This window comes from Galeopterus variegatus, unplaced genomic scaffold (assembly GCF_000696425.1).
Source record: "Galeopterus variegatus unplaced genomic scaffold, G_variegatus-3.0.2 Scaffold2681, whole genome shotgun sequence".
Taxonomy (NCBI): domain Eukaryota; kingdom Metazoa; phylum Chordata; class Mammalia; order Dermoptera; family Cynocephalidae; genus Galeopterus; species Galeopterus variegatus.
Genome location: NW_007728792.1, coordinates 153,018 through 180,405, shown reverse-complemented (window position 1 = coordinate 180,405; position 27,388 = coordinate 153,018). Strand labels below are relative to the sequence as shown.

General features: G+C 36.8%; 1 pseudogene; it reads left to right on the top strand.

Annotated features, from left to right (window-relative positions):
- LOC103598593 overlaps positions 1–24,866 on the top strand; it is a 38,065-nt pseudogene extending 13,199 nt beyond the window's left edge.
- The last annotated feature ends 2,522 nt before the right edge of the window (positions 24,867–27,388 follow it).

Sequence of the window (27,388 nt, the reverse complement as noted above, 5' to 3'; positions counted from 1 at the left end):
AGTGAGCCACGGGCCAGCCCTAGAAATAGAAATAATTTTTTTTTAATAAGATGATCAGTAAGGGGATCCCCAGCCTTGACATGGTGTTGTCAGCACCATGCTCCCCCCAAGTTAGCTAACCGGCCATCCCTATATAGGGATTTGAACCCGTGGCCTTGGCACCACCAGCACCACACTCTCCCAAGTGAGCCACGGGCCAGCCCTAGAAATAGAAATAATTTCTGAACGTTTATCTTGTATCCCATAGTGTGAGTCACTTATTAGTTCTAGAACTTTCTTTTAGATTTCTTTGGGTTTTCTACATTACACATATTATCTGAGCATACAGTTAGTTATATTTTTTCCTCTGTAACTCTATTATTTTCTTTGTCTTGCCTTATATTTGCTGGGGTCTCTAGAACAGTGTTGAATTGAAATGGGGAGAGGAGCTATTCTTGCCTTTTTGTTAACATTTTAAAAGAAGTGTTCAATATTTTGCCATTAGTAATGATACTATCTGTAGGTTTTTCACAGATACACTTTTTTAAATTGAGGAAATTCCTTTCTATTCCTAGTTTTCTGAGAGTATTTATCATGAATGGTATTGATAGAGCTTTTGAGTTTTTCAAATGCATTTTTCTGAACCCATTAGGATGATTATAAGATTTTTCTCCTTTATTCTGTTGATACAAATTTTTTATTTAGAAGGGTCAGGTTTGTTGATATATAATTTACATATGGCAAAATTCACCCTTTTAAGTATACTGTGATATGCATTTTAACAAAAGTAGAGTTGTATAACTGCCACGAAAATTACAATAAAGAACAGTTCTACTACCATCCAAATTCTATGCGACCCTTGGTAGTCAACCTCTTCTACCACCCCCATCCCCTGGCAACTACTGCTCTGCTTTCTGCTGCTATATAGTTTAACCTTTTCCAGCATGTCATATAAATGATATTATGTAGTCTTTCGAGTGTAACTTCTTTCATTTAACAACACATTTGGGATTCATCCATATTACTGTATATATTAGTGGTGTTTCCTTTTTATTGCTAAGTATGCTATTGTATAGATGTACCACAGTTTGTTCATCCATCTCCCAGTTGAAAGAAATTTGGATTTTTCCACTTTGGGGGTAATCATGAATGAAAATGCTATAAATATTTGCATGCAGGTTTTAGTGGGATTGCTCAGTCATATTGCAAATGTTTAACATCAGAAAGAACTGGCCAAAATGTTTTCCAGTGTGGTTGTACCATTTTCCATTCCCCCAGCAAGGTATGAGAGTTGCAATTGCCAGCACTGGTATTGTCATATTATTTTCTAGTTATTCTAACAGGTATATAATGATGTCTTGTACGGTAGTTTTAAGTTACATTTGCCTAATGACAAGTGCTGTTTAACATATTTTCATGTGATTATTTTCACCCATATATATGCTTTGGCAAAATTTCTGTTCAAATATTTTCTTCATTTAAGAATTGAGTTGTTTGCTTACTTATTATTGATTATATATACACACACATACACATTATATAGTATGTATTTTTTTCTGGATACAGATTTTCCTCCAGTTTGTAGCTCGTCATTTCATTTTTTAACAATGTGCTTTTTAAAAACAGAACTTTATTTCGAAACAATGTATCTTTCTAAAAACATAGATGTTTATGGTGTTGATCTAAGAAATCTTTGCCTAACACATGAGCATAAAGATGCTTTTTGTTTTCTTCTATATTTTCAGTTTTGGGTATTATGGTCTGTGATCCATTTATTCTTAACCAATAATTCCTTTACTTAGAGTCAACTGACTATTGACAGTTGACATATTTCTATGCAATTTTTAAGCTGATGAAGTTTAAACTGTTTGCTTCTGTACACTGCCCCCCCCACCCCTTTTAATGGACTTTATTTTTTAGAACAGTTTTAGGTTCACAGCAAAACTGAGGAGAAAGTATTACAGAGAATTCCCATATACCTCCTGCCCCCACACATGCATAACCTATGCCACTGTCAATATCCCACACAAGAGTTGTATTGTTACAATCCATGAACCTACATTAACACATCATTATCACCCAAAATACGTGATTTACGTTAAGATTCACTCTTCCTGTTACACATTCTGTGTGTTTTGACAAATTTATAAAGTCTCCCCCATTATAGCATTATATAGAATAGTTTCATTGCCCTAAAAATCCTGTTCTGCCTATTCATCTTTCCCTCCCACATGACCCCTGGCAACCACTGATCTTTTTACTCTCTTCATAGTTTTGCCTTTTCCAGAATGTCATATGGTTGGAATCATTCCGTATGTAGCCTTTTCAGATTGGTTTCTCTCCCCTAGTAATATGCATCTAAGGTTCCTCCGTGTCTTTTCATGGCTTGCTAGCTCATTTCTTTTTAATGCTGAACAATATCCCACTGTCTGGACGTACCACAGTTTATTTATCCATTCAACTACAGAAGGACATCTTGGTTGCTTTCAAGTTTTGGCAGTTATGAATAAAACTGCCATAAATATCCATGTGCAGGTTTTTGTGTAGACATTCCTTTCCAACTCATTTGGTTAAATACCAAAGAGCATGATTTCTGGATCACATAGTAAGATTATGTTCAGTTTTGTTGTTTATTTTGTTTAGTTTTGTTTTGTGTAAATTTTATTTTCTCTTTAGTTTTTATGTTCAGTTTTGAAAGAAACTGCCAAACTATCTTCCAATGTGCTGTACCATTGTGCATTTCCACCAGCAATGAATGAGAGTTCCTGTTGCTCTACATCATTGTCAGCATTAGGTATCGTCAGTGTCTTGGATTTTGGCCATTCTAATAAATGTGTATCTCAATGGTGTTTTAATTTGCAATTCCATGATGACATATGATGTTGAGCATCTTTTCATATGCTATTTTCCATCTGTATATTTTCTTTGGTAAGGTGTCTGCTCATACCTGTTGCCCATTTTTAAATCAGGTTGCTCATTTTCTTATTGTTGAGTTTTAACAGTTCTTTGTATATTTTGGATACAGTCCTTTATCAGCTGTCATTTACAAATATTTTCTCCCAGTCTGTGGCTTGTCTTATTCTCTTGTCTCTTTTGCAAAGCAGAAGTTTTTAATTTTAATGAAGTCCAGCTTAGCAATTCTGTCTTTCATGGATCATATCTTTGGTGTTGCATCTAAAAAGTAATTGCTATATCTTAGGGTAATTTAGATTTTCAACTATGTTATCTTCTAAGAGTTTTATAGTTTTGTGTTTTATGTTGTGGTATGATCCATTTTGAGCTAATTTTTGTAAAAGGTGGAAGGTCTGTGTCTGAATTCTTTTCTTCTTCTTTTTTTTACCATGTAAATGTCCAGTTGTTCCAATACCATTTGTTGAAAAGATTATTTTTTCTCCATTGTATTGCCTTTGTTCCTTACTCAAAGATCACTGACTACAGTTATGTGGGTCCGTTTCTGGGCTCTCTGTTCTTTTCCACTGACCTGTTCATCTGTTCTTTTGCCAGTACCACACTGTCTTGATTACTGTGGCTTTACAGTAAGTCTTGAAGTCTGATACAGTCCTCAGACTTTTTTTTTCTTCCTTTAATACTGTGTTAGCTATGGGTCTTTTGACTCTCCACATTAACTTAAGAATTGATTTGTTGATATCCAACAAAAAACTTCCTGGGATTTTGATTGTGTTGACTCTACAGATCAAGCTGGTAAAAACAGACATTTTGATAATACCGAGTCTTCTTATCCATACACATGGAACATCTCTCCATTTACTTAGTTCTTTTGATTTCATTCATCAGAGTCTCATAATTTTCCTGAAATAGACCTTGTACATATTTTTTTAGGTCTATACACAAGTATTTCATGGTGGGGGAGGTACTAATGTAAATGGTATTGTGTTTATAATTTCAAATTCCATTTGTTCAATGACGATATATAGGAGAGTGATGAACTTTCATATATTAACCTTGTATCTTGCAACCTTGCTATAATTGCTTATTAGTTCTAGAAGGGTTTTTGTCAACTATCTTATATTTTCTACATAGACAATCATATCATCTGTGAACAAAGAAAGTTTTATTTCTTCCTTTCCAATCTATATGCTCTTTACTCCTTCTTGTCTTATTGCATTATCTCAGACTTCCAGTATATTTAAATGGAGTGGTGAGACAGACATCTTTGCCTTGTTGCTGATCTTAGTAGAATTGTTTCTAGTTTCTCATCATCAAGTATAATGTTAACTGTAGAGTTTTTCTGTTCATATTCTTACCAAGCTGAGGAAGCTCCTTCCTCTCTATTCCTAGTGTGCTGAGAGTTTTTATCATAAATGGATGTTGAATTTAGAAAAAATGCTTTTTCTGCATCTATTGACATAATTACATGATCATTCTACTTTAGTCACTTGATGCATTAATTTATTTTTGAATGTTTAACCAACCTTGCATACCTGGGATAAAAACTACTTGGTCATGGCATATAATTTTTATACACTGTTGGATTTGATTTGCTAGTATTTTGTGAGGATCTTTGCATCTGTGTTCAGAAGTGATATTGGTCTACAGTTGTCTTTGTAGTCTTTGGCTTTAGTATTATGGTAAGACTGACCACATAGAATAAGTTAGAAAATATTCCCTTGGCTTCTACTTTTTGAAAGAGTTTGTAGAAAATTAGTATATCTTCCTTAAATGTTTGATAGAGTTCAGCAATGAGCCCCTGTGGGCCTGGTGCTTTCTATTTTGGAAAGATATTAATTATTGCTTCAATTTCTTTAACCTATTCAGATTGTCTATTTCTATGATCCATTTTGAGTTAATTTTTGAATATATCATGAGGTATGAGGCAAGGATAATTTATATATATATAAAAGTCCAACTATTCCAGTACCATTTCATGAAAACACCATCCAGTCTCCACTGAAATGCCCTTGCACCTTTGTAAAAACCCAATTGCCCATATACGTATGGTAATGTGGTTTTGAATGTTAAATTAGGTATTCTTGAAATAAACACTGCTTGGTCATAATGTACTATTTTTTATATATATACTGTTGGATTCAACTTGCCAATTTTTGTTCAGGATTTTTGCCTCAATGCTCACGAGAAATACTGCTGGGTAATTTTCTTTCAATGTCTTATATGGTTTTCAAATCAGAGTTATGGTAGCCTTATAAAATGAATTAGAATGCATTCTTTCTTCTCTGTTTTCTGGAAAAAAAAATAGTGTAATATTGTATTGTTTCTTCCCTAAATGTTTGGTAGACTCTGCTATTGAAGACACTGGAGACTGAAGATCTAAGAGAAAGTTTTTAATTACAAATTCTTTATTTTTTTAAAAATGACTGGTAAGGGGATCTTAACACTTGACTTGGTCTTGTCAGCATCACACTCTCTGAAGTGAGCTAACTGGCCATCCCTATATAGGGATCCAACTCCGTGGCCTTGGTGTTATCAGCACCACACTCTCCCAAGTGAGCCATGGGCCAGCCCCTTTAATTACAAATTTAATTTCATAAAAAGATCTAGGGAATATTCAGATTTTATATTTCTTCCCTTATCAGTTTTGGCAAGGAATTTGCCAATTTCTTTTAGTTGTCAAATTTATTGGCATGATGTTTTTCACAATATACTTGTTTGCCAACTTAATATCTGTAGTATCTCTAATCATGACCCCTCTTTACTCCCAGATGTTAGTAATTTTTGTTCTTTCCTTTCTTCTTGATCAGCCTTGTTAGGGGCTTATCAATTTTATTAATTATTTCACTGAAGAAACTTTGGCCTTGTGTGATGTTCTCTATTGCTTATCTGCTTTCTATTTTATTAAATTTTTCTCTTATGTTTACTATTACCTTCCTTCTTTATGTTCTTTTTCTTGGTTCTTGAGATGCAAGCTCATTTACTGACTTTAACTTCTATTCTTTTTTAATATACTTGTATGTGTTTAAGAATATAAATTTTTCTCTAAGCACTGTTTTATTTGCATCTCTCAAACTTTTATATATTGTGTTTTCACTATCGCTATTTTCTAATTTACACTGTAATTTCTTTTTTGATCCAAACATACTTTCAAAGTGTGTTCCTTCATTTATAATTTTGACATTGTCTAGTTATCCTACTATTATTGATTTTTTAGTTTAATTCCATTGTAATAAAAAACCTCTTATCTAAGACTTGTTTTTGCAGCCCATTATATGATCTATATTGGTAAATATTTCATATTTATTTGAAAATAACGTATAAGGGTACTTCAAATAGTTCATGGAAAGAATCATATTATCTTTCAATTCTATTTTGCCAGAAACTTTTTGAAGTACCTTATACACTCTGTAGTTGTGGCTTGTAAGGTTTCATAAATGTAGATTAGGTTAATTTTTAAGTGTTTTCCAAATTTTATATTTTCTTTTTTGTACAAGTTTGACAGTCTAGTATGACAATCTTAATCTTCCTTCTCTTCTCTTTGTGTTTCAGTTTGGATAATGTCAATTGATCTCTCCTGGAGTTCACTAATCTTTTTTCTGCTGTGCCTAGTTTTCTGTTAAGCCCATCCAATAAATTCTTTATTTAAGATATTGTATTTTTCAATTCTAAAATTTCCATTGGTTTTCTTTTTAGAGTTTCTAGTACTTTGCTGAAATTCTTCATCGTTTCATCAGTTTTGTCCAGTTATCCTCTAAAACCTTTAACATACATATAATGTTTTTTTAAGTCCTTGTCTGCTAAATACAGTATCTGGGTTATCTATGGTCTGCTTCTACCAACTTTTTCATTGAAGAATCACATTTTCCTGCTTCTTCCATTATCTCATGCTTTTTTTTTTATATGCCAAAAACTGTGTATAAAAGATCATTAAAACTTGTTTAGCCTACTTGGTTAGTGTGTGGTGCCAATAACACCAAGGTCAAGGGTTCAGATTCCTTTACTGGTCAACTACCAAAAAAAAAAAAAGTTCAATATATCTTAAAGTAGCTTAAAGTAGTTAATTTTTTTTTTTTTCATTAAGAGCTTGCCCTTTTCCTCTGTCTTGCAGCAAGGATGAGGGCCTTCATTATTTGATGTATTATGAATTTACCTGAATGGGTACTGGGTTGTTACTTCAGTTAGCTCCAGGTTATCTTTAGTTCCAAGGTCTGAAGGAGGGATCAGGCCCCCCTCTCTTCAGTTAGTTTTTGTGACCTGATCACCATGAAGCTACAAGACCTCTCATGGCTTTACAACCCAATCCCTATCTTCCTATGCCACTGCTTATTCAGAAAATTTTGATGTGTGGGAAAATTAATTCTGTATTTGGGACTCATCCTGACTCCATATGCCAAGCTACCCCACATATAGCTGTTATTATGTAATTTTTCCCCCCTATAGCAGGCTATTTTCATCCAAGAATAATATCAGCCATTAGTCTCTGTTCAACTAGAAAAGTATTCCTTCCCCTCTTGTAGTGAGTGCTTATAATTTTGTTACCCTGGCATCCATTTCTGAATATAAGTTTGACCTTTTCTTACCAAAAGCATAACTCTGTCACCCTTGAGTTTCCAATACTATGCCCTGCCCAGATGGCTACCACAGTCATCAAGAGATAAAGACTTAGAGGCATCTCTCCTGCCTAGTAGGCTGGGCTTCCCATTTTCCCACAACTTCCTTTAAATGGACCATTCAGACATTTGCCCATGAACTTAAAGTAACCATCTCTCAGTCACAATGTGACCTTCTGGAACTAGTGCCTGCTTATTTTAAACCCAACAATTAAAGCTCCCCGTGGGAAACCTGTTTGAATAACACCCTTGACCCAATAAAGGCATTGGACCATAAGTCCCGTCTCTCCCTGCCTGTGCTCCTTGACCTGTGTTGTGACTTCCAGGTGTGCCGTGTGCCCCGTAGGGTCTGTAAGTACTAAAACCTCTTGAACTTTCACATTGTGGTTGTGTCATTGAAGCTGTGCCTGCAGTCCTACCCTGGATTTGACCCCTGATGATGAGGCCACCCCAAACGGACCCAGGCAGGTGGATCCCCTGCTAGCATTCTTTTGCCTGGGCTTCTGGTGGGTGCTAAGGACAGTAACCACCAGTTAAGTTGATAGATGTTAATTTAAGTTTGGCTTAAGGGTTTCTCTGGATACAGTGAACTGTAACCTAATGTGATATATAAACACTGTAACCTACTTTTGTAACAAGTAGCTGAGTCTCAGCAATTACAGGCAGCTAACTGTTCAAAGTGTGTTCAAATAAGGCAAATGTCCAGCTGTAACCAATGTAGCTGTTTTTGTACCTCGTTTCCATCTTCTGTATGTCACTTTCCTTTTTCTATTAATCTTACTCGAATACCCAGCAGCTGTGGAGTCATTCTAAACCTATTCTGGTTCTGGAGTCTGATTTGCAAATCATCCTTTTCTCAATTAAACTCTGTTAAACTTATTTCGTCTACATTTTTTATTTTATCATGGAAAAACTCAAAGGGTTTCATTCAAAACATCTCATACTTCTTCGTGTCAACATTTCTCCAGTGGCTTTCAGGACAAATGTGATCTTTTAATTTATCCAGTATTTTCTCATTAATATGGCAAGAGCAATGATCTTTAACGACCTTCTGTATCTAACCAGAAGCGGAACTTCTGCTTATACATATACATATTTTCATGCTGTTATTAGGTACATGTAAATGTGTGACTGTCATATCTTCCTTACATCATTTTGGAAACATTCCTTTTTGTAGTAGTACTTCCTATCTTAAAGTCTATTTTGATATTTTACTTTCAACCTTCTTCTGTCCTTATATTTAAAGTGGTCTTTTAAAAACAGCATATTGTTTTTTACAGCTTGACGATCACTGTCTTTTATTTAAATTGCTTAGTTCTTTTATATTTACAACACCACACTCTATCGAACTAAGCTAACCAGCCAGCCCTCAGTTCTTTTATATTTAATGTAGTTACAGATCTAGTTTATTTGCTTTTAAGTTAAATACTCATTTTTAGTGCTTACCCTTGATATTATAATATGTATCCTTGATTTATTAAAATATACCTTAAATTAGTAATTTTTTTTTTTTTTTTTTTGGTCATTGGCCAGTACAGAAATTGAACCCTGGAAATCAGTATTATCAGCACCATGGTCTCAAATTAGTTATTTTATTCCTTCTCTCCTGCCTTCAAATTCTAGTAGCACCTGAAACTCACTTTCAGTAGTGAATTTCTCTTTCACTTCTATCTTGGTGAAGCTGTTTTCTATTTCCCCATGAAATCATAAAAAATCTTCAGGGAAGCATCCTTTTTAAAATCTCTGTATTCTCCACAACATCTTGCATATAGTTAGGTGCTCAATAAAATCATAGCTAAATAGGCCGGTCTATCCACAAAAACAAGTGAAAGTTCCATGATCAGAAGTTGCACTGTAGTTTTCTGGCCCCAGCTAACTTCAGCCTGCAGTTCTTTCTGTACACATGCAGGTAGAAAGACAATGATTAACAAGAGACCACTACAAAACTTTTAAGTCCCCAGAGTCTTCCGTATACATATCCCCAATTTTCCTTTGACCTTGACCTCCCCCCAGTGGCCTCCATTGTTTCATCTTTTTGCTTGGTAGTTGTCCAAAGAAAAAATGATTCACATATGCCTGGTATAAAGTTTATTCACACTGTTGCTTGCCAGTTTCTTACTATGTCTTGTAAAAGAAATGACGGACAATAATAAGTATATGGCAAGGTCTTAAAGAAATCTTGCTCTGAAACCATGCCATGCCTAACGAGGGTGTGTGTGTGTGGCTTGGTAGTTGTCCAAAGAAAAAATGATTCACATATGCCTGGTATAAAGTTTATTCACACTATTGCTTGCCAGTTTCTTACTATGTCTTGTAAAAGAAATGACGGACAATAATAAGTATATGGTAAGGTCTTAAAGAAATCTTGCTCTGAAACCATGCCATGCCTAACGAGGGTGTGTGTGTGTGTGTGTCTGTGTGTGTGTGTGTGTGTAAGAGAAACAGAGTACAAGAAGAAATGTGAGAGACGTCATGTAAGAGAATATTATTAAGAGTCAATAGACTGGAGTGTTTACACAGTGAGAAGAGAATTCATTTAATGAGTTGTCAATTTGAAAATAATATTAATTGCTGTTATTGAGAAGAACTGCTTGCCATTTCTAGCAATTTTCTAGCATTTTTTCTATTTTTCATGCAGCAAAATAATAAGTACACAGTGATTTTTCAGACCTTTCTTCAAAACCAGAGGTTTCTGTGGCAACACTTCAACCGATGGGCTCCAGGACCCCACCTACTTCACCTGGGCAACTCCTATTCATCTACTCATAAGATTTTAATTTGAAAGAAAAAGTCTCACCAAAGATGAGGCAGAGAGAAAAGGGACCATGGGCAAGGAGGGAAAGAATTTGCAAATCTGAGCCAAATTAAATTTGTTGTGATTTTATTTGATTAAATCTTTTTCTCAAACTCTGATAAAGCAGCACAATAAAAGGGATATAGCTTGACCAGGTATTAAAACATGCTATAAAGCCTCAATAACTAAAACAGCGTGGTACTGATACTTGAATGAATAGATTACTAACAGAACAGAATAGAAAGTACAGAAATAGATCAAGATATTCATAAAAATTTGGTTTAAAAAAAGGTGGCTTATAAGATAAAAATAAAACAGCTGCTCTGAATCATAAAATGAAGCTTTACAAAGAGACAAGTGAGAGCTCTCCTGAATTCTTCAAGGAGGAAGTCTCTGAACTGGGACTTTATTTTCTCTCCTAACCATGGTTTTGGATTTGCCTGAGCTGAAATAAAATGAACTCATTGTAACTGTGTGTTCCTTTCTAAATCCAGATAATTTGGGGCAGCTGGACAGCAGGCTGTGTTTTTGCTTCATTAAGTCTCTGTTCACCACAAAGTGTTCCCCAAGCCTGCCCCCGTCTCAGGCTCTGCATCCCTCCACTGTAGGCCAGCTTTTCCTGGGCAGTGATGCAGAAGCTCTTCAGAGTCCAGAGGCCCTTCCCAACACTAACCTACATCAAAGCCCAGATATAAATCAAAGCAGAAAGCAGCTCTACATGTGGCTACCACTCCACCTGGCTCCCATCCCCAAAATTCTGATTGATCTAGGTGTAGTGTGGGCATCACAGAATCTTAAAACTCCCTAGGTGGTTGTAATGCATAGCTAAGATTGAGAATGGCCACTTTACTTTTTTCAAGGTATTTCCATGAATTTTGATAAATCATTCTCTGACGATGTGTGAATAAATAAGAAAATGTAAGTAGAAGTGCTCTTAAACTACAGTATTACCTAACTGTTATGCATTAGTATCATCAGAATTTCAGGGTGGAGACAACAGGATGAACTTGAGGATGGCTGTTCAAATGTTAGCTGCTGTTAAACTGCACATTTGTGCTGAGGAACAGGGTGTGGCTTTTTAAATAAATGATTTCAGGTCCATCTACCTCCACATTTTTCCTAACAGCTCTATTGTTGCGAATTATAGAAGTCACTGGTCTCTCATGAGTATTCTTGGGTCAGCAGGTTTCACGAGCAAACAAGCATCCCTGTTGCCCAGTCTGAGTTTGAGGGTTGTTAATGTCTATTTCTCCTCCACAACCCTCTCTCCGCAGAGAGCACAGGGAGATAGTTTTTGAACGGCCATCCATTCGTTTCCGTATCTTAATATTAAAAACACCACTTGGCTGTTCTCATTGCCTTGTGAGTCACCTTTTAAAAATATCTTTTTGTACCCAACTTTATAACATATTAAAATTTTCTACATTTTGCACTTTACTTTTTATTAATTTAAACCTGGTTTATTTTAAACTGTAAGCACTTTACACTTATTTTTATTCATTAGTTCACGGGGCTTTTTTAGTTACCTTTATCAGAATAGTAGCCTTTAGCATCCATAGATTGTTTATTTTAAACTGTAAGCACTTTACACTTATTTTTATTCATTAGTTCACGGGGCTTTTTTTTTTTACCTTTATCAGAATAGTAGCCTTTAGCATCCATAGATTGTTTCATTTACCCATTAAAAAATAGAAATAAACCATTGTTCAAGTATACACTGAGTTTTATAAATTTTAATCTTAGTAAATAATCTCAGTAAGAAACTATCATATGCTGAATGAAGCAGAAATTTAAATTTTACAAAATTCATTCTATTAAGAAAAAAGTTTCCTGATCTGTCATTTTATCAGTTATCCTCCGATTTGGCTTCTGATTTTAAGTGATCCTGCATAATAGCTAGCTCTGAAGATTTAAACTGTGGGGGCAAGAGACCTCAAGGGGAAAGGTTTACAGACCTCCTAAGTTTTCCTAGGGCCTGGAAGTCAATTTTCAGATGTCCGCATGCCTTATTTGTGAAGTTTTATATTTTGTTTCTCCCTAACAGGACCATGTATCCCTTATAAGCAAGGATGAGTACATTTTGTTCTCAGGTGCTCTCATAAAAACTCAGCACTCTGCTGGGTACAGGGTAGAGTATCAGTGCATAATTCTTGAACTCAGAGGAGGCTTTACCATGAATTTGAAGTTCAAGCTCAAGGGCCCCTTCGAAGGCCGTAGGAGGATTCCAGAAATGTGTTCACCTGGTCATATGTATACAAATGCAGATAATGCAGCTATGTGTATGAATGCAGGTGTTTACAAATAATGCAGCATATACAATTATAAATGCACCACTTTTTTAAAATGGGAATTGTGGAAAAATAGAATTTACCAGAATTCCTACATTTTTCAAGCACAAACCTGCAGTGGTACAAACAGGTGTGTGAAGTTGCATGCTTTTTGCAACCCAACTATCAGCAACAAACAAATTCTGATAAACTTTTCTAGAAAACTGAATTATCTTTCTGTTCTTTCTATAGAAAACATTACAAAATATGAAGAGGCAATCAAGCAAACTACAGTAATGTAGGAAAACTGTTTTAAAGAGGTATGTCAAGCAGTTAACTAATAAAAATATTTTTTTTCTGAACTTTTTGTGGTATTTGTCAGTGTGCAGTAAAGGATTGTTAACTCAGCAGTTTCATATTACTTAAACCCTGTACATTCCTAAGAAAGGACCAGCCCTTGATCAGCTCCTGGGAAGTAACACCTGAGCCCTCAGAATATCCTAAGAGTGTGTTTGTATGCCTGTGTCCCTGGGCCATGCTCTATCAGTCTGACCTCTGGAAGGCTGGAGACTAAGTAGCTAAGGTCAGGATGCTGCATGCCCACATGACTGAAACCCTCCCTTCCACCCCCCAAAAAAACCCTGGACACCAAGGCTCTGGTGAGCGTTTCTGGCTGGCAGTACTTCACATATGTTGACACACACTGTTGCAGAGAGAGGTATAATGCTGTCCATGCAACTCCACTGGGAGAGGATGAATAGAAGTTTGGGCCTGATCTCTCCTGGACTTTGTCCCATGCGCCTTTCTCCTTTGGTGATTTCCATCTATATCCTTTTGCTGTAATAAACCATAACCATGAGCAGAACAGCTTTTCTGAGTCCCTTCCAGTTTATCACTGAGTCTGGAAGTAGGTAGTCTTGAGGACACAGTTGACTTGTAAAATTTTGAATTGCCATGATCTTTCTCAAATTCTCAATTTGAATTGCCATGATAGTTTCGTATCTCATCTTGTATAATTTCCAAGATCCACAAAACCTGGATCTACCCTTGCTTAAGCATATGTCCTCTCAGATCTTAAGCCTTTACACATAATAATATCTTCACCTGGAATAAGTCTGCTTAGTTGATCCACCTTACAATTTGCCTCTTCCTTTGGTTCTCTGCCAGAACTTTGCCCTCTCTCCTCCAAGGCAGAGAAGTTCCTCTACCCCTACTGCCCACAGCATTTTACACAGAACTCTATCTGAGCACTTACCACATGATACTATAATTATCTTACATTATAGATGCAGGTGTGTCTCCCTCACTAGGCCAGGCAAGGACTGGCTGTCATCTTGATTCCCTCAGGAAACGAGGGCCGGGAGACAGAGGCAACGTTGTGAATTAGAAAGAATTTATCTCCAGACTGACCTTGAGTCCACCAATTGCTAGCTGTGAGACACTGGGAAAATTTGCCTCTCAGTGCTACAGTTTCCTTGTTATAAAATGGGTAGTATACCACTTGCCTTAGTTTGAGGACTGAGATGGGGTATGTGGAAAGACCTAGCTGGCAATTTGGGTTGAGTACAGCATCTGGAATAAGGCAACCTGAATTTAAATCTCATTTTCCTCACCTGCTAGTTGTGTGACTCTGAACAAGTTATTTCACCTCATCTCCTCAATTTTTCTCTTGAATAATGGAGCATTACCTGCCTTACAGGGTCAGTGTGATGATTAAATGAGCTAACCAGAGTCTGGCACACAGTAAGGAGTTAATAAATATTAGCTATTATTAGACATTCACATTCTGTCTTGTGGCATGCATAGCAGGCACAAATCTGTTCATAGACTTGAGCATTTGTATATTTCCTTTATTTTCCTTTAAGTAAATATAACCTTGTTTGTACATCTACCCCAGCCGCATCCCCAGAGCAGGCAGAAAACTCAGCCTCAGGCATAGGTAAAGCTCCCCACAAACCCATACCGAAGAAGTGCTGGGGCTGGGAGAGGTCCCAGATATTGGTCATCTGCTCCTTTGGTCACTATGGGGTGCCAGTTGCCATTCAAAATCTAATGTCCTCTCTCTCAAGCCTGGAAGATTATCTTAGTCTGGGTGGGAAGAACTATCCCTCCCTCCCAAACTTTGCAAGACCTCCAGCAATATTCCCTCAAAGGGCTTAAGGGTAGGCATGGGGCAGCTGGGAAGACAAGGGTAGCTTCCTAACTAAGAACTCCTTAAGCCTTGCACCCACTCCCACTCTATGAACAGCTCCACCAGGGTGTAAGGGGATGATAGTGGGGTGGGTGTGGGGGACGTAGGAAAAGCAAACAGAGTTTCAATATATATTTCTGCTGCTACCCTATTTTCAACTCAGGAAGGCTTTCCACTGAAGCTAGGGTTCTCTTGCATAGATGGGAGCCTTTAGAATAATTTACCTTCTCTATAGGCAGGTGACTGAGCTTCAGGGAGCTGCAACTTCCTACAGCCCTACAGGTTCATTCTCCTATTCATTCATTCTAGATATTTATCAAAGGCATCCTACTTATCAGGCATTATGGTTCTTAGCCCTGGCTGCACCTTCAAATCCTCGGGGGAGCTTTTAAAAAGTGCCCATGGCAGGGCCCCCATCCCCCAGAAATTGACTTCATCGGTATCGAGGCCCAGTCATAGATTAATTTCTAAAAGCTCCCCAGGTGATTGCCGTGCAGCCAGGGCTGTAAACCACTGGGTTAGTTTGTGGATTTGGAAGAAATGGGTGTATGATAATAAAGAGATTTACCCTGTCCTTTGGAGCCCCCCAGCATGACCTCCCAAGCCTTATATAGCATGGTTATTGTTCTTCCAGAGACAGCAGGACCTGATGAAAAATGTCTTGGGCTGGAGGTCAGTTTGGGGTCTTAATTGTTTGTTTTTTTTTTTTTTTTTTTGACTGGTAAGGGGATCGCAACCCTTGGCTCGGTGTTGTCCACATCATGCTCAGCCAGTGAGCGCACCGGCCATCCCTATATAGGATCCCAACCCACGGCTTCGGCGCTATTAGCGCTGTACTCTCCTGAGTGAGCCATGGGGCCGGCCCCTAATTGTTTGACTTTTGGTGAACAGGCTGTGGCTTGGTTTCTCTTTAGATGAGAGGGAAAAAAATCAAAACCCTGCCCTGTATTCCTCATGGGATTATGAGATATAGCTTTATGGGGGAAAAAAGTAACATAAAAGGCTTTTTAATACCCCCAATAAAGCCAGTACCCCAATACAGGCAATATGTTTTAATCCTTTTACATCTCTTCAGAGCTTACATAGCACTTTTGCCTCTAAACTCTGAGTAGAACTTCAAAGAAAAAAAATTAGGGGTATTACTAAGTTAATAAGACCAATTAAAATGTAACCTAGTACCACCTACAAAAATAAAGCACAATAAGTAAAATGTAGTGAGTTTACTATATGCGAAATATATTCATTTAGAAAAATATACTAATGAGCAGTTTAAAACCAGGTTGATTTTAATCTAGAAACTCAAACTGCGTGAACTCATGCTGGCAAATACTTTGATACCTTTGGTTTAATAATTTTATCAGCTTGCACTGCTTCACTACTTTATTTTTGTACTTTGGTTGCATTCATGGTCCTCCTGAGGGGGAAAATGTTAATATTTAGGATTAATTAGGGGTTTGGCAAATGAGAGCCCTTTATTCCAATCTGAGAGATTCAATAATCACATAATTTCTAACCACTTCCATAAATTAAAACGGGTGAAATAACAACACTTTGTAAGTGCTGGGTCTGATAGTTTCACGAGTATTTTAATCCTCAAAAATGACAAATCCAAAAGGAAACTACTCTTGAAACAGACTGAAGATAGGCCTGTGAACCAAACTGACTCCATTTTCTCTGCAGAGGACACTGTTACTTTCCTAGTCCTCAGTCATGAGACCCCCAGGGTAAACGATTACCCCATGGCCCACCCTGATAATACTTTTCTAGTCCTCAGTCATGAGACCCCTAGGGTAAACGATTACCCCATGGCCCACCCTGATAAAACAGACTGAGATAAGAGAGGAAACATATTCACCACTTGCAAAACCCCTCCCCAAGGCTTGTTTACCATAATTGTAAAAACTAAGTTACAGATTAACCTTAAGACCCCTTTACGAATTCCTGCATGCACACAAAGCTTCAAGGTGACCACGACTATGACCCTCCTGGGGTGACGATGACGAGCACTACAACCATGTTGGACCTACTGAGCAGGTGCAAGGACCAAAGCCCTAATTGAGCACGCACCATGACACAACCAAGAACAGAATGGACCAGTGACATTGGCCTTTACCCCTTAACTCCTTTCCCTATAAAAGACCCTGAACAGCTCCCCTCGGGAAGCTAGCTTTACTGTAGCTACCCTCCTTATGCATAAGTCTATCTCCTCTTTTAATAAAGCACTGCTTGCTTTACTGCTGGGTACACCGCTCATTTCTATGAATCTGGAACCCAAGAGTCTAATTCAGTCACCAGCAAAAATTGGAAAGCTTTGAGTACCAGAGAAGATTCCAGCTCCAAGAGGCAAGTGGCCACTGGGACTGTTTTGCTCCCATGTTTCTGCTGCTGGTATTTATCTCCTGGAGTCCCCAGGCTAAATTCTGACAAGACAACGCTTTATGCTCTTTTCCTTTCCCTTTTTTTCTTTCCCTTTCTCTGATTTTGAGCCTTCTTCTGCTGTTTTGTATAGGTACACCCTGGAGGTCTCCTGGCTATGCTTTCTCTAATTTAAATCTAGGTGGTACTTTCTTCTTTGTGCCAACAATGGAGAGAAATGCTTTTATCAATTACTATGTCGGTGCAGTAGGTTGGCCCTGCCAACTGGGACTAGGATAAACTGGACACCAGTTTCTCTTCTTTCTTTGTTTTCTTGGTTAGACATTGGAAAGTTATCTGAATAAACCTTCCAATCCTTGCACCAACTTTTGGACTTTCCAGTCATTTGTTTAATATGAGAGGGCAAGCTGAGCCTGGTCTGTCGGTAACACTCTTATTAACTTCATTTTACACAAGAGGAAACTGGATTATAGAATAATTAACTTTGCCAAGACTACATAAGTGGCAGAAGGAGGCAGAATTCAAATCCAGGCAGTCTGGTCCTGGAGTCCACACTCTTAACCACTACCACGCTATCCCGCTAGACAGACTCTGTTCAAGGCACCATAATCTCAATTCCAAATAATGAGGAACATTTGATTCAGCTTCCATTTTGATTCTTCTCCTTCCAGAAACCTTGTCCCAAACCATATAATACTTGCCTTTCTTTGTGCTTCTGTCAGTATCAAAGGAGAATACTGTTCTCCAGCTGGTAAGCGCATTAACTGATACTGTTTACATTTGCTAATAGTTGGAGACATTTCACGTATTAATCTATTCAACAAGTATTGGAGAGTCTCAATGAGGGAAGGAGGTAAAGTCCTTGACTACAAGAGGTTTATTGTCTAGTGAGGGAGACAGGTTAAGTAGACAGTTGTCCGTTCTGAGCAGCAGGATAATTGCTACAGTGGAGGGAGGTCCAGGGTGCAAGGACAGCACCTGAGAGAAGGATGTACCCAAAGCTGGGGAAGGCAAGGATTGTGGGGGAAGTGTTCTGGAGGAGTGGCTCTTAACCTGGCTGCATATTAAAAACACATACTACAGATTTTAACAGTTGCCAAACCCAGGCCACAGACCAGACTAATTAAATGAGAATCTCTTGGATACTTTTTAGAGCCCCTAAAGCCCCTAGAAGAGCAGTATTAGCATCCCCTAGGAACTTGTAAATCTCACCCAGATCACTAAGTCAGCCCTCCAGGGAATTCTGATGTAAGCTCAAGTTTGAGCAATTGTTCTCAAACTCAAACAGGTATCACAACCCTCTGGAGGGCTGCTTAAAATACAGATTGCTGTAATCAGAGCATACTGAGACCCAGACTGCTGGGTCTCACCCCCAGAGTTTCTGGTTAAACAGGTTTGAGGTAGGGACCAAAAATTTGCATTTCTGACAAGTTCCCAGAGTGCACACTTAGAGAACCACTGTCCTAGAGGAAGGGATGGCTAAACTGGAATCTGAAGGGTAAGAATTAGCAAGCTGAAGTGTGTAGGGAGTGGGATGAAGATATTTCCATTCAACAATACTCTTGAGCCCCAGAGGCAACCTATATAGATAGATAATATGTATATCTATATAGATATACATATTATATATATATTTTAAAATAATCATTCCCTAGTTTTATTTTATAGATGTATCGCATATATATAATTTCCTTGGTGAAACTGCTGGGTCATAGGATATGCTCAGTTATAAAGTTATTAGATAAGGCGAAATTCTTCCAAAATGGCTGCTAATTCATTCGCCCATAGTGAATAAAAGTCCCTTTGCTCCACATTCCAAGCACTTTTAATATGGTCAGATTTTAACTAAAAGTGACTGAACTATATACTTTGAAATTAAGATGATAAATTTTATGTGTATTTTACAAGTCACACAAAAAAGTGTATAATGGTATCTAAATTATCTATTTTGTATTTCCCTGATTACTGAGATTTATCATCTTTTTACGTTTATGGGGATTTTCAGATCCCTCTTTTGTGAATTGCCTGTTCAGTCTTTCACTCATTTAATATTTCAGAGTCTGTTTCTTAATTCACAAGAACAATATTTTCTGGATTCTAGTCATTTGTGTTTTGAGTGTACCTGTGTGGCAATTATCTCCTCACAGCATATAGTTTGTCTTTTCACTCTTTTTCTGGTATTACTGGATGAAACACTCAACTTTAAAGTAGTCAAGAGATACCATTATCAAGTCAAGGAAATTTACTCCTATTCCTAGTTAAATAGATGTTGAATTTCACCAAATGCTTTTTCTGTATCTATTGAGATAATTGTATGACATTACTCCTTTAATCTGTTAAGAGAATGTATTACATTCACTGTTTTTCTAATGTTAAACATTACTGAATTCCGGGGATAAATCCAACTAATTCACGACTTGCTATCCTTTCTAAACCCTTCAGATTCAGTTTGCCATTATTTCATTAAAAATGTTTATAACTGTATTCATGGGTCACACTAGCTTACAATTTTTCTTTTTCATGCTGTCCGTGTTGAATTTGGTGTCAAGATTATATGAGCATCTTAAAATGAGCTAGAAGTACTCTTTTTTTTTTTTTTTTTCCCCTATGCTCAGGACTGATTTGTGTGGAATTATTCTCTTCTTGGAATGTTTGGTAAACTCACTAGTGAAGTCAGCTGAGCCTGGAGTTTTTATTGTGGGCACAGCTGTCCACTCATTCAATTTCTTTAAGTGATTAATAAGAATTCAGGTTTTCAATCTCTTCTTGAGTCAATTTTGGATAAATTATACTTTTCTATTACTGTCCACTCCAACTACATTTTCAAATTTATTGCCATAAGTTGTACATAATGTTTCTATCTTTAATGACTATGACATCTCTAGTTATGTCTTTTTTATCACTGATATTTAATATCTGTTGCTTTTCTTGATCAATCTTACCAGTTTGTCAATTTTATGTCTTTTTAAAGAACGACTTCTAAATATTGATCTATTATTTTTTTTATTTCATTTCTTTCTACTTATTTTTTTCTTTTTTTTAAACTTATTATGGTACTCTTATTCTAATGTAACATGAATGTTTGTCTCATCCATTTTCAGCCTAGCTTTTCTAATATAAACCTTTGAGGCTATAAACTTCCCTCTAAGTAATACTCTAGCTGCATCCCAAAAGTTTTGATATGTTGTTTTTACTGTCATTCAGTAAATACTTTCTAATTTCCAATACATTTTGTTCTCATACTCATGAATTATTTAAAAGTATGTCTCTTAAGTTCCAGACATGAAATTTTTCAAACGGTCATGTTATCACTGAATTTTAACTTAATTGCATTGTGGTCAGAGAATATACTTTTGTATTTCTACCTTTTGAAATGTGAAATTTATGTCCTAGTGCTTAGTCAACTGTCATAAAATGCCCACCTGTACTCAAAAACAATGTGTGTATTCTGCAGTTGTTTGATGCAGTGTTTTATATGTTCATTAAATCAAGTTTGTTAATGTTCAATTGTGTACATTAATAATTTTTTTATATGCTTGTTCTATTTATAACAAAGAGAGGTGTGCTGTTTCCTACAATGACTGGATTTTTAATTCTTCATGCAGTTCTGACATTTTCAGACATATATATATGTATTTGGCTATCTTACTATGTGCATATACCTTTAAAATAGCTTTATGTAGTGATAATTCTGTGGCTGTTTTGTTTGTTATTTATACAACTACTTTAGAATCCTCTGGGTTACAATTTGACCAGTGTACTTTTTGCTGTCTTTTTATCCAACATCTCTGAACTCTTGTGTTTTAGATGTCTTGTAAAGAGCATATTCTTTGATATGTGACAATCTTTGTCATATAACTGGCACATTTGGTCCATTTTTACTTAATGTAAAAGTGGACAACATGCAACAACAGAAGGGTAATATAAGCTAACAGACAGAAACTCTAAGAAAGAATCAAAAGAAAATCCTAGAAATCAAAAACACTATCACAGAAATGAAGAATGCCATCGATGGGCTCATCAGCAGACAAAGCTAAGGAAATAACCAATGGCTTGAAGAATGTCAGTAAAAACTATAAAAACTGAAATGCAAAGAGAGAGAGAGAGAAAAAAAGAACAAAATATCCAAGAACTATGGGATAGTTCCAAAAGGTATAACTACATAAATTGGGAAAACTAGAGGAAGAAGAAGGGAACAGAAGAAATATTTGAAATAATAATGAGAGAATTTTCCAAAATTAATGATAGACATTAAACCACCGATCTAAGAAGCTCTGAAAATACTAAGCAGAATACCAAAAAAAAAAAAAAGAAAAAAAATATATATTTAGACGTATCATATTAAAACTGCAGAAAATCAGAGACAAAAAGAAAACCTTGAAAGAGGAACAAAACACCTTACCTATAGAGAAGCAAAGGTAAGAATTACACTGTACTTCTGTTCAGATACCATGCATGCAATAAGAGAGAGGAGTAAATATTTAAAAATTGTACTGGAAATCCTAGCTAATGCAATAAGACAAGGAAAGGTATACGGATTACAAAGGAAGAAATAAATTGTCTTCATTCCCAGCTGACATGATTATCTATGTAGAAAATCCCAAAGAATTGACCAAAAAAACCCCCAAACAAACAGAACTAATTAGTGATTACAGCAAGGTTGTAGGATACAAGGTTAATATGCAAAAGCACACTGCTTTCTTATACATCAGCAATAAACTGGAATTTGAAATAAACATACTGTCATTTATATTAGCACTAAAAGAAAAAAATGATACTCAGGTATAAAGCTAACAAAATATGTACAAGTTCTATATGAAGAAAATTACAAAATGCTTATGAAGGAAATCAAAGAAGAACTAAAGAGATATTCCATGTTCATGTATAAGACAACAATACTGTCAAGATTTCAGTTCTTACCAACGATCTATAGAATGAACATAATTCCAATAAAAATCTCAGTAAATTCTTTTGTGGATATCGACAAACTAATTAAGTTGATATGGAGAGGCAAAAGACCCAGAATAGCCACCACAATATTAAAGGACAAAGTCTGAGGACTGACTTCCTGACTTCAAGACTTACTATAAAACTACAGTAATCAAGACAGTGTGGTACTGGTAAAAGAACAGACAAACAGATCAATAGAACAGAACAGAGAGCTCAGAAACAGACCCATGTAAATGTAGTCAACTGATCTTTGACTAAGGAACAAAGGTAATACAATGGAGAAAAGACAGTCTTTCCAACAAATGGCACTGGATACTGACATGCCAAAAAATGGACATTCACATGCAAAAAAAAAAAAAAAAAAAAATTTAAACACAGACCTCCTTACAACTTCACAAAAATTAACTCAAAATGGATCATAGACAGAAATGTAAAATGCAAAACTTTTAATAACGCTAAGGTCAAGTGTTCGGATCCCTTATCGGCCAGCTGCCAAAAACAAAACAAAACAAAAAACAAACAAATAACGAAAAACCACTTTTAATAAAACTCCTAGAAGATAATATAGGTGAAAACCTAAATGACCCTGGGTATAGCAATGACTTTTTAGATAGAACACAAAGACACAATTCATGAAAGACAGAACTGATAAACTGGACTTCATTAAAATTAAAAATGTCTGCTCTGCAAAAGAGACTACCAGAGTACAAGAAAATAATCCATAGACTGGAAGAAAATATTTGCAAGAGACACATCTCATAAGGAGTTACCAAAAATATACAAAGAATTCTTAAAACTTGATAATAAGAAAATGAACCTCATTTAAAAATGGACAAAAGACAGACAACTCAAAGAAGATATACAGATGCAAAATAGGCACATGAAAAATGATCAGTATCATGTCATTATGGAATAGCAACTTAGAATACCAATGAGATACCACTTCACACCTATTAGAATGACCCAAATCCCAAACAAACACCACCAAATGTTGACAGTGATGTGCAGCAACAGAAACTCTCATTCACTGCTGGTAATGCAAAATGGTATGGCCACTTTGGAAGACAAGTTTGGCAATTTCTTTCAAAACTAAATTCATTCTTACCATATGACAGAGTGCATTTTACTAAGTGAAAGAAGCCAATCTAAAAAGGCTACATACTATACAATTCTAACTCTATGATATTCTGGAAAAGGCAAAACCATGGAGACAGTAAATAGATCATAGGTTTCCAGGGATCAGGGGGAGGAACGGATAAAAGGAGAAGCATGGGGAATTTTTAGGGCAGTGAAACTATTTTGTGTGATACTACAATGGTGTACACGTCACCACAGAATGTACGACACAAAGAGTAAACCCTAATATAATATAATGTAGACTTTGGTTGATAATAACGTGCCAGTCAGTGTTGGTTCATCAACTGTAACAAATATACCACACTAGTGTATTATGTTGATGGTGGTAGAGGCTGTAGGGGGGAGGCAATATGTGGAAACTGTACTTTCTTAATTTTGCTGTGACCCTAAAACTGGTCTTAAAACAGCAACGGGATCGCAGCCCTCGGTGTTGCTCCCGCGCCTCTCTCAGCCAGTGAGCAGGAACCAGTCCGTATGTGGGATCCGAACCCTCGGGCGGGAGCGCTGCCGCGCCTCCCAAGCGGCGCACTATCCAGTGCGCCACCAGGCCGGCCCCTAGGCAACAGATTTTTGACAGGGGTACCAAGACCATTCAATGGGTAAACAGTCTTTTCAACAAATGATACTGGGAAAACAATAGCCACACACAAAAGAATGAAGTGGGACTCTTACACCATACACAAAGATTAACTTAAAATGGAAAGTCCTAAATTTAAGAGTTAAAACTATAAAACCTGGAGGGTGAAAATATATGGGTAATCTTCATAACCTTGGATTTTGCAATAGATTCTTAGATGTGAAACCAAAAGCATGAGCAACAAAAGAAAAAATAAATAAATTGGAGACTTCATCAAAATTTAAAATGATTCTCCAGCCCGTCAGGCAGGCAGGCAGTTGGTCTGGTTCGAGCAGCTATGGGCTGTCCAGCTCTCCTGAGTAGCACACTCCTTCCTCCTTCCTGGTCAGCAGCAGCAGTTGCACTGGCAGCGGTGCAGTCCTTTCAGGAGGTGTGGCAGGAACTGAGCATCGGCTGCAGAGGGCTGAGCCCAGCCCGGCAGAGGCAGGTGCGGGCCTGGAGATGATCAGCAGGCAGGTGTTCGACGTGAGGCCGTGCTACACCAACCTGTGGTATGTTGGCGAGGGCACCTACAGCATGGTGTAATCTGCTTATGATAATGTTAACAAAGTTTGAGTAGCTAGCAAGAAAATCAGTTCTTTCAGAAACCAGACTTACCACCAGAAAACGTTGAGGGAGAAAAAAATCTTACTGCACTTCAGACATGAGAACATTATTGGAATCAATGATATTATTTAAGCACCAACCAAACCATCAAGCAAATCGAAAGATGTACATATATATTATACACGGCCTCATGGAAAAACATCTTCACAACGTTTTCATGATGCAACACCTCAGCAACAACCATATATGCTATTTTCTTTACCAGATTCTCAGAGGGTTAAAATATATTCATTCAGCTAACATTCTGCACCATGACCTCAAGACTTCCAACCTGCTGCTCAACACCACCTGCAATCTCAAGATGGCAGAGCTAATAATAAGATGGGAGATCTACGAGTGTCTTAGGTATGATGAAGGGATGTGGATTCAGTCTAATAAAATGCACAGGAATTCAAGAAGGCCTAAATAAATGGAAAGACATTCCATGTTCATGGACTGGAAGACAATATTAATAAGGTGGCAGAATTCCCCAAATTGATCTGCAGATTCAGCCTTTTTTTTTTTTTTTTTTTTTTTTGCAGAAATTGACAAACTGACCATAAAATTCATATGAAAATTCAAGAGACCCAGAACAGCCAAAGCAATTTTATAAAATAACAAAGTGGGAGACTCTCACACTTCCTGATTTCAAAACTTACAACAAAGCTACAGTAATCAAGACAGTGTGCTACTTGCATAACACAGACACATAGGTCAATGGAACTTAACAGTCAATAAATAAACCCAATTTCCCAACTTTGTGTTAGGCAAAGCCTCTTAGGAATGACACCAAAAGCACAAGCAACAAAAGAAAAAAAGATAAATGGATTCCATCAAGATTAGAAACTTGTGCTTCAAAGTAAAATCTTCAAGAAAGTGAGTGAAAAGACACCCCAAAGAATGAGAGAAGATATTTACAAATTATATATCTGATAAGGGACTTATAACTAGAATATAAGAAGAAATCTTACAACTCAATAAAAGGATAAAAGCCTGATTTAAAAAACGGGCAAAAAGATCTGAATAGACATCTCTCTAAAGAAGATATACAAATAGCCAATAAGCACATGAAAAGATGCTTGACATCATTAGTCAGTAGGGAAATTAAATCAATCACAATGTGATACCACTTCACACCCACTAGGATGGCTATAATCAAAAAGTCAGGTAACTGTGGGCAAGGATTCAACACCTAGGTATACACCTACGTGAAATGAAAACTCATGTTCACACAAAACCATGTACATAAATGTTCACAGCAATATTAATGATTATAGCCAAAAAGAGAAGTAATTCAAATGTCCAACTTATGATGGATAGGTAAGATGTGGTAGATCCATACAGCAGAATAAAAAGGAGTACTGATAATGCTAATACATGGATCAATCTTGCAAACATTACATAAATGCAAGAAGCAAAGACCACATTTTGTATGATTCCATTATATCAACTGTCCAGAATAGGCAATCCATAGGGACAGGAAGTAGATTAATGGCTGTGTAGGGTTGGTGGGTTTGGTGGAGGAATAGGGAAGGACTGCTAATTCATCTGAAGTTTCTTTTTGAATTTATCAAACGTTCTCAAATGGAATGGCAGCAATGGTTGTATAACCCTGTGATTGTAATATTAAAAACCACTGAACTGTACAATTTAAATGGGTGAATTGTATGGTTTGTGAGTTATATCTCAATAAAGCTGTTTAAAAAGTGCAAAACCAAAACTGTTTGTGCTTCAAAGTAGAATATCAAGAAAGTAAAAAGACAGTCCACAGAATGGGTGGAAAAAATTGCAAATCATATATCTTAACTAGCACTTGCATCCACAAATACAACAGTACTTCAAAAAGTTCATGGAAAGATTTGTATTAACTTTCAATTCTATTTTTCCATGAATTTTTTGAAGTACTATCATATAAAGAACTCTTACAACTCAACAATAAAAAGACAAATAGCTCAATTAAAATATGGGCAAAGGGTCTGAATAGATATTCCCCCCCCCCAAAAAAAAATATACAAATGACAAAAAAGCATGTAAAACATGAAAAGATGGTCAACATCATCAATCATTAGAGAAATGCAAATCAAAACCATAAGAAGGTAACATTTCCAAATTAGTAGTATGACTACAATTAAAATAAATAACAAATGTTTGTGAAGATAGAGGAAAACGAAACCATGTGTATTAGTCAAGGTTCTCCAGAGAGACAGAATTAACAGGATATAATTATACGAGAGGGATTCGTTAGGGGAATTAGCTCATGCGTTTGTGAAGAAAAGTCCTACGACAGGCCGTCTGCAAACTGGATGCTGACAGTGTGGCTCAGTCCAAGTCCAAAAGCCTCAAAACCAGGGAAGCTGATGGTGTCCTTGGTGTAAGTTCTGGAACCAAGTTCTGGAACCCCAAAGCTGAAGAGTCTCGAGCTCTGATGTCCACGGACAGGAGAGAAGAGCGTATCCCAGTTCCAGCGGAGAGAGAGCTAGCTTTACCTTTTTTTCTGTCTTTTGTTCTCTCTGGACCCCCAGCGGATTGGATGGTTCCCACCCACACTGATGGTGGGTCTTTCCCACCCAGTCGATTCAGACTCTCATACTAATCTCTGCTGGAAACACCCACACGGACACACCTAAAAAGATAGCTTTACCAGGTTTCTCAGCATTCCTTCATCTAACCAAGTTGACACCTAGAATTAACCTTCACACCCTGCTACATTACTAGTGAGAATTTTAAACAGTGCAGCCGCTTTCAAAAGTGTGGCAGTTCCTCAAAATGTTAAACACAGAGTTACCATATGACCCAGCAATTCCTTTCCTGGGTATATACCTAAGAGAAATAAAAACATATGTCCACACAAACACTTGTACATGAATGTTCATAATAGCCAAAATGTGGAAACAACCTAAATGTCTATCAACTAGTGAATGGATAAACAAAGCATGGCATATATATATCCAT